Genomic DNA, 8,567 nt, shown 5'->3' on the forward strand with positions numbered 1-8,567 from the left:
GTTACTTTGTGGCCTCTTGTCCTAGATCTACAGTGTTATTAAGTTATGAGTTCCATGCTTGAGATCTTAATCTCGTTTTCACCATTTTGACCTAATTTGAGCTCAAAACATGAATTGGGCATGCATGTATATAAAGAAACAATTTTTATGGAGTATTAGGAGTAAGAAATCCATCTAGAAAGTAGCAATGAATGGCTTGAAGGATTAAGAGCTTAATGCATTAAGCTGATATGAGTAATGTCTAGGATGTAGTTGGTAGATAACCATGACGTGGTGATAGACATTCTTTGCGATAATTTTGTCTCAACATGCCACAACATGGCCAATGGGTGTCCACGACGTGGGGGTCAACTAGGGCTGACTTTGACCGTTGACTTTTTTACCATTGTTGACTTTGGTCAACTTTAGGGTTTTAGGGTGCAGATTAAGAGGTTAATCGTATACTGTGTTTAGCTGCGACGTAGTATCGGTCTTCTCTATCAGAGATTTGTTGTGTTAGCATGTTGTTTGCAAGGTGAGTCTTCTCACTATATTACCTATGTCATAGTAGGATGCATGCTACTATAGCTTATTCTTATTTGTTGATTGTTTTTTGTTTGTTTATTGAGTCAATGATAACTCTAGGACTACTAATAATCCACAGAGTTGTTGATAACAGAAGTGGCTGTTGTGAGCCCATAAGACAGCTGATAGTCTCAGGACTGTTGATAGTCCTAGGGTTGCGGATAACCCATTGGAGTTTATTATGTTATGATGTATGTGATATTTTATGGAATTTACTAAGCTATGAACTTACCATTATAGATTTAAATGTGTTTCATGTACTTCAGATTACCGTGGGAAGGTGATGGCTTGACTATACACTCTCATCGGTAGTTTTCATGATTCTGCATTTTTATGATACTTTGATTTTTGGGATAACTATATTTTGATACTTATGGTTTCTTGACTTGGTTTTCATAGAAACAATGTGTTTACTTAACTTAAAAATGAAAAAATGGTCATGATTTTGGGATGTTAAACACTAATGAAGTGCTTGATGGAGATGGTGAGGGAAGGCAAGACACGGAAATTCTAGGTCAAAGACAGACTATTACTCATTATCAGTAATCGAATGTATGTTTCAAAAATGGAACAACTTAAGAAGAGAGATCTTAAAGGAATGTCAAGATAAAAATGGGTTGGACATCTAGACACTCATCATACCATGGAAATCGTAGAACGATCATATTAATGGCCAAGTATGTGAAGTGATGTAGATGCATACATGACGACTTGCCTTATCTGCAAACAAGAGAAGATTTGATTAGCCAAGCCAACAGGATTATTGGAACCACTACAAATTTCTAAACGAAGTTGGGAAAGTGATGTGCACGAAAGTACCCACTAATTTTAATATTTATAACCTAACAAATTTAAACTAACTATGCACTTATAGGTAGTGTACCTAGTCAGAATACAGTATAGCTTGGGTACGTCGGGTGTCGATCACAGGGAACGGTGTTACTAATTAATTTACTTACTATTAAATTAACCTAACTATTAACAAGTTTAAAAGGGGTTTTATCTGATTTTACAAGATCGGGCGAACTTAAATATAAGTAAAAACACACTCTTGTTTAGTTTGAATCCACTTCTTTCTTATGGCTAGCTAATGTTTATGGATCATCTAGTTGGTTTTAAGTATATTAGTAATTTAGTTCTATCTTTACCAATAATTAACTAATTCATGTCAAACCATGTATGTTCACACACAATTAAACACAGAACTAATTATGAATGTAAATATGCTATGTAAGATTTTATATAAACGCAATTATAGTCACAATACACGCTCTCTAGCACAGCTAAACTTATCCACTCTAATTACTAACTAAGATTGGTCAATCCTAGCTCTAACAATTCAATGTTCACTAAATCGTTAGGTAAACAAGTTCATGCAGTTAATGGTCACTAAGCTACACAGAACATGCAATCAAGCAATTAGAGAAACAAACATAAGCATTCTAGGTAATACAAATCAAACACAAGCAATTTTACCAACTAAATAAATCCATAAAAATTAAGCTATTCATAAGTTAGAAGCTTCATCTAGCTAAACAAAAGTAGCTAGATTCAACTGCTCATCATAGCAACTAACAAACTAACACAAATTGAATTGAAAGGAAACATGTTCTTAATTAACTAAAATAAACTAAATTATGGAGCTTCACTCTTTTTGGTGTAGAAAAGCCTCTTCCCAGAACTTTTCTCTCCTTAAAATCGCCTTCTGGAACTCCTCTCTCCAGCCAAAAGTTGCCTCCTTCGTAATGATCAAGAATGCTTAAATAGCCTCCAAAATCTCGCGCCATGTCGTGGCTATCCAGGCCACGTCGTGGGCTCCAAGTTATCTGTACCGGGCAAGGATTCCTCCATAACGCGATCTTTATCTTCTAGAATTCCCATGCCACATCGTGGCTGACTTTGCCACGTCGTGGGTTTAGTGATTTTCGTGGATTTATTCATCTCTTGTCTTCCAAGTCTCCTATGTTCTACATATTGTCACTTTTAGTCCCTATCTTCGAAAATCCTTTTAGTTGACTGAAAATAACAATTTAAAGTCATAAGTACCATTATTCTAAACATATTATCAACTTATTAATAAAAATGTACTTAAATATTGCCTAAAAATAGGTATAAATACGGCAATATCAAGATACCCCACACTTAGGCTTTGCTTGCCCTCAAGCAAATTTAAACTTAACCCTTAATTACTAACATCACATAGAACAATCCGACTCCAGCTCAGCCATTATGCCAAGACCTCAACGCATGCATTTGTGTCTAAAATTTTCCTAAAGTACCCCCATACTTTAAATACTCACAATCTTCATAAACACTCGCCTACTTTTTCCGAACAATGCTCATTTTATGCAACCCTCTGAATCCATCCGCAGAAAACTTCCTTATCCTCAAGGTATTTTTAGTTGAGCAACCTAAGCATACATAATCTAGAATTACAATCTATGATACCATTATGGAGCTCTTTTGGAATTCTTCACTTCCTTGATAATTTGATCTTTGATTTCTTTGAATTCACCTCCTTTGTTGATTTGATTTCTGGTATCTTCAACTTTTTTTTTTTAATTTCTTGGAATTTTGATCTTTTGATCTTCACTTTATTTGCTCCAAAATTCTTCAAACTTTTCTTGCAATTCTCTCTTTTTTTACATGTACCTCTCTTTTTTCACTCAAAACCTACATGCTTAAGCAGAGGCGCTCAACCTCAACCTTTATTGGTTAATGATAATAATTTTCCTGGATACATTTCAGGTTTAGGCTGCTAAACATATTGCATCCCTCAAACCAAGTGGGGTTATGTTTTTGTTCCATGATTTCACTAAAATATGGGAGGCCACAAATGCACTATAACGTATATTGGCTCAACTAAACATTTGAACTTTTATCGGATCTTCCCACATAACACTAGCAACTATCAGATCAAATTATTATTACTAGATTCAATTATTAAAAATTTCAATTTTTAAATTTTCAATTTTACTATCAAATTCTATCATTATCTAGCAATTTACTTTTTCTACCCCTACCCCACACTTATTTCATACAATGCCCTCATTGTATGCATCAAAATTAAAGAAAAGGGAGAAAAAGGAACAGACTCCCCTGGGATAGTGGCGTGAATATCTCCAAAAGTGTGGAAAACGCGCATCTTGAATATGGACTCCAAAAATAGAAACTTGGATCTTGAACTCGCGATATAAGGAATGTACCGGCAAAACATGAAATCGAGCCTTCAATCGTATTCAAATTTGGTGTAAATCTCCAAAAGTAGAATGACCAATGTGGGAAAGCATACGCCACATTGTATGGTGGTAAAAATGAGCCAAAATAATCTTGAATATATTGACAAGAAGAATAGCATCAACCCATAGAAGACTAAAATTTCAAGGGCCTTGAAATTGTAAAAATCTCATATTCACGACGTGAGTTTGAGACAATTCACGACGTGAAATCAAAACTAAGCGTATTCTGAGAACCTCCTGATAACTGGCTCACGACGTGAATAATAAAAGTTCACGTCGTGAAAATCGGGCAGTCAGAAAAACATTGCCAATTCTTCTTCTAATGTCTTAATGTAGTTAGACTCTTCTAAATTCATCAGTTGATGACTCTTTCGCTGACTCTCCACTCTCTTGACTCACCCCACACTTATTTGGAAAATATGGATCTCGACTCTCGGCGTTAAACACTTCCGGCTAAAAACGTACGCATTCATAACTCGCTATCCTTTCAAGGCGCTCCTAGCAATTTCTGAGAAACAGCCAACAACGGAAAATAAAAGTAACATAATATTCAAAGTAGTTCTTACAATCCCATAAAAACAAACTAAAAACAAATCAAACAAAATAACGAGCAAACATCCTCCTCATCATCATGTGCTCCACTGGTTCCAGCTCCATCACCTCCGCGTCCACCATACTCCGACCATCGTGGGCAAATCGGGTAATGATACCCTAAATGAGGCGGCTGCTCCACCCTAAGATGCCAGACAACATTCTCCATAGTGTCGCTTATTCAATTCACACTCAACGATAACTGGTCAAAGTAACCAGCCATATCTCTCCCAAAAGGCGCACCAACCATGGAAGCAAGTGGGTGTATCGGCTGCCCGCGGTCTCCTCTTCCTCTCACATTCCTACGCCTCGGTCTCGGCTCTGGCGCAGGTTGGTCGGCCGGCTGATCATCCTCATCATCACCCTCAACATCTGATGGTACTATGCCCCAATGCGACCCAAAATTTCTGACCACCTGCATAGTTTCCAAATATCCCATACCAAAGTCATGCTCGTCCACACACGTCATGGATCTAGTAATATTAGGAATAACCAAATGATAAGAGCAGGCCAAACGGGTAACAAAATACCCCCCACAAATGGGGCTCCCAGGGCGCGAACTCGCGACAGACCCGGCCAGAAAACGGGCTAGAAAATACGGGATGTTGCAACAAACACCAGGCTGTAAGATGCACCATAAGAAGAATAAGTTCTGCTTAGTCACTTTGTCTCCATGCCTCTTGTGGTTGATGGAAAAGGTGATGAACCGGTGGAGTAAACGATGGATCGGGGACCGAATACTGCTCTCGGGAAATACTCCGGAATTAAACATTCCAGACGCAATATTATGCCAGAAAGAATACCCTGTGACACCCTCCGCATAACCTCTAACAGCTGCACTCAAAAACATGCCAAACTCGGGAGTCATAGCCTCCTGTCGATCATACAGTCCTACTCTCCAAGCAAACTCAACCCGGCTGCACTCCCGGTACTCACCCCCCAATCGAAATACCAACGCCTGTGGCCAATGTGGATCTTGAACAGTTTCCTGAAATGTCACCGTTGCGAAAAACTCGACACAAAACTCCTTGTAGACCCGCTCTTGCACCCAGAACAGATTCTGCCAACCAAAACAGGTAAACGAATACCCATCTCCGATAAATATCATTGTCAAAAACGGGCCCACCTGGTCTACGAGCCCTACTTCCCTCAATCTTGTCCAATTGACTGTCGGAGCAACTGCAATTTCCCTGTTGTAGAGCCACCCCAATCTGTTGTTCCAACAGGTCAAAACATCGCGGGGCATTATCACGGGAAAATTGTAAAACGGGTGCAAACCCGCAACCCCAGCTGGAACCTCTCTTCTTGGAGCCATTCCTGCAAAAACAAGGAAAAACCACAGCCAAAACAATAATCCACAAATTAGACATAAAGGAAACAAATTCTGTTCAGCCCAAGAATTCACGTCGTGAATCCTGTAAGATTCACGTCGTGAATTGGCATTCACAGAAGGCAGAAACGCAACAATAAGGGGTAAATCCAGTCAAAATAACAATGGGTTTTACTCCTATACTACTTCTAAGCACTTAGCATGAACATTCAAAGGTTATTACGAACTTTGAAGAATTAATTTCGTCATTCCACTAAATTAACAAACCCTAACCCTAAGTTCATCTACTAGAGCAAAAATTAAACTTAATAATCAATAATTATTACCTTTGTTGGAAGTATTACGTAAGCACAAGGATGATTAGTAGAGTTGTCGGCTAAAATCGCAACAATGGGGACCAAGGTGGGACCAATTTCTGCTTCCAATTCGTGAAGAATAAACAAATGAAGGGTTTACTGGTTTCTAGGGATTTATTTTGTGGTCCCGTACTTTTGAAAATTCACGTCGTGAGTTCTTAAGGATTCACGTCGTGAATAGTGTCTGGGCTTAAGTTTGGGCCATGTACTCACGGACTGATCTTGGGCTTGCTAGTCTAATAGTATTATTACTCCCGACGCTTTCTGCAATCTCCCCTATTGCATCGCCAAATTTCTTGCTGAAGGGGCGGTTAAGGAAAAAGTTAATTCCAAAATTAATGGAGGCATGTTTGTTACTAGGCTGGCCAGGTCGTTTGGGGTCCTAGATTTGCAACAAGCTAGGGCACTCACGGTCATTCACCCTCCACCATTCAACATTGCATTATACAGGAGGGCACAGATCGTTGAGAAGTTTGGTGATTCATTTTCCATTCCACATGCGGACGAGCCGGCAATCCCCGAGGAGCCGGGAAGGCGGGTACGACAACGTAGCGAGCAGGTACAAGAAGACCCATCGGTTATTCCGGTGGAGGAGGACAACGATGGGTGGAATCAAGTAGAGTACCGACGCTATTTGGACAATATTGGACGAGGGGTTAATTATAATAATCAATCTTTTGAATACCTCTTCCAACAGATGAACATTGCCCCAAGAACCGGACCCGGATATCCATACATTATGAGTTGGGATGAAAGAATGAGGAGGAGAAATGAAGAAGGAGGAAGTGGTGCGGGAGGAGCCGATATGGAGGAAGAAGATTGAAGAGTTTATGTTTTGTGTTTTTATGATGTTTTGTTTTGTTTTGAACAATTGTTGAACACTTGGATGATTTTTATTTTTGTTGGGATGGTTATTACTTTCACTTTTAGTTGTTTACTTTTCAGGGATGGAAGATTAGGAAGCATACTAAATTGTTAAGGGTCAAGTGAGGAGTGAGATATGTTCAAGAAAAGTACGGAGTCTTGTCCTTAGGATTGAGTCCGTTAGAGTCGAGAGTAATGGAGAGTGTTGCTGCTGAAGGATTTAGAGTGAGGGTCAGTGAAATTTCCAATTTCAAAACCTGAGTCAAAAGGAACATCAGCAGGATCAGTTTTGGCAATACAGTGCCTACTCGCCGAGTCCACAACTTCTACTCGGCGAGTACATGGAATATTACACATTAAAGTTCCAAGACAAGCCACTACTCGCCAAGTACACTTGTAATTTTCGAGTTCCAGCGCTGTTTTGAGCACTTTCACTGCAGCATTTATCCACTTTTTGTGAAGAATTGTTACTGGGGATTTTCTAAGAAGCTTGTTCCGTGATATTTTCGAGTTGTCAACCACACGAGATGCATGACACCCAACACATGGATGAGCTGTTCCCATGGCTAAAGTCAAGTGAAGATGGAGCTGAAGAAAAGAGTATCAACCTATCGACTGCTACCCTAGGGGAGTTTGTTCCAATTCTCCCTATATTTGCATTTTTATAATATGCAATGAGGGCATTGCATAAAATAAGTGTGGGGTAGGGGGTTGGTCACATATTAGAAAATTTAGAGTCTTAATTTAGGCTAATTTAAAAAAAAATTGTTGCATACCAAAAATATTAGTTAGGGATTAATTGAGAAAATTTTGGTAAAATCAAATTAGGATTCCATGTTAGAATTGTGTTGATAATTGCATGAAAACCCAAATGTTTAGTTGAGCCTATACACGTTCTAGTGCATTTGTGGCTTCCTTATTCCAGTGAAATCATGGGACAAAAACACGACCTTGCTCAGCCCGAGGGATGCAATATGTTTAGCAGCCTAAACCTGAAATGTATCCAAGAAAATTATTATCGTTAGCCAATAAAGGTTGAGGTTGAGCGCCCCTGCTTAAGCATGTAGGTTTTTAAGTGAAAAAAGTGAGGTACATGTAAAAAAGAGAGAGAGAGAGAGAGAGAGAGAGAGAGAGAGAGAGAATTGCAAGAAAAGTTTGAAGAATTTTGGAGCAAATAAAGTGAAGATCAAAAGATCAAAATTCCAAGAAATTTAAAAAGTTGAAGATACCAAAAGTCAAACAACAAAGTGGTGAATTCAAAGAGATCAAAGATCAAATTATCAAGGAAGTGAAGAATTCAAAAGAGCTCCATAGTGGTATCGAAAAAAGTTGTAATTTTCTGGATTATGTATGCTTGGGTTGTTCAACTAAAAATACCTTGAGGGTAAGAGGTTTTTTGCGGATGGATTCGGAGGGATGCATAAAATGAGCATAGTTCGGGGTGAGTGGGCGAATGTTTATGAGGATTGTGAGTATTTGGAGTATGGGGGGTATTTAGGACAATTTTAGACACAAATGCCTGTGTTGCGGTCTTGGCATAATGGCTGGGTTAGATTGGAGTTGTCATATGTGATTCTAATATGTTTAAAATTCAGTTTTGCTTAGGGGCAAGCAAAAGTCAAG

Source organism: Lactuca sativa, chromosome 4, assembly GCF_002870075.4.
Source record: "Lactuca sativa cultivar Salinas chromosome 4, Lsat_Salinas_v11, whole genome shotgun sequence".
Classification (NCBI taxonomy): Eukaryota; Viridiplantae; Streptophyta; class Magnoliopsida; order Asterales; family Asteraceae; genus Lactuca; species Lactuca sativa.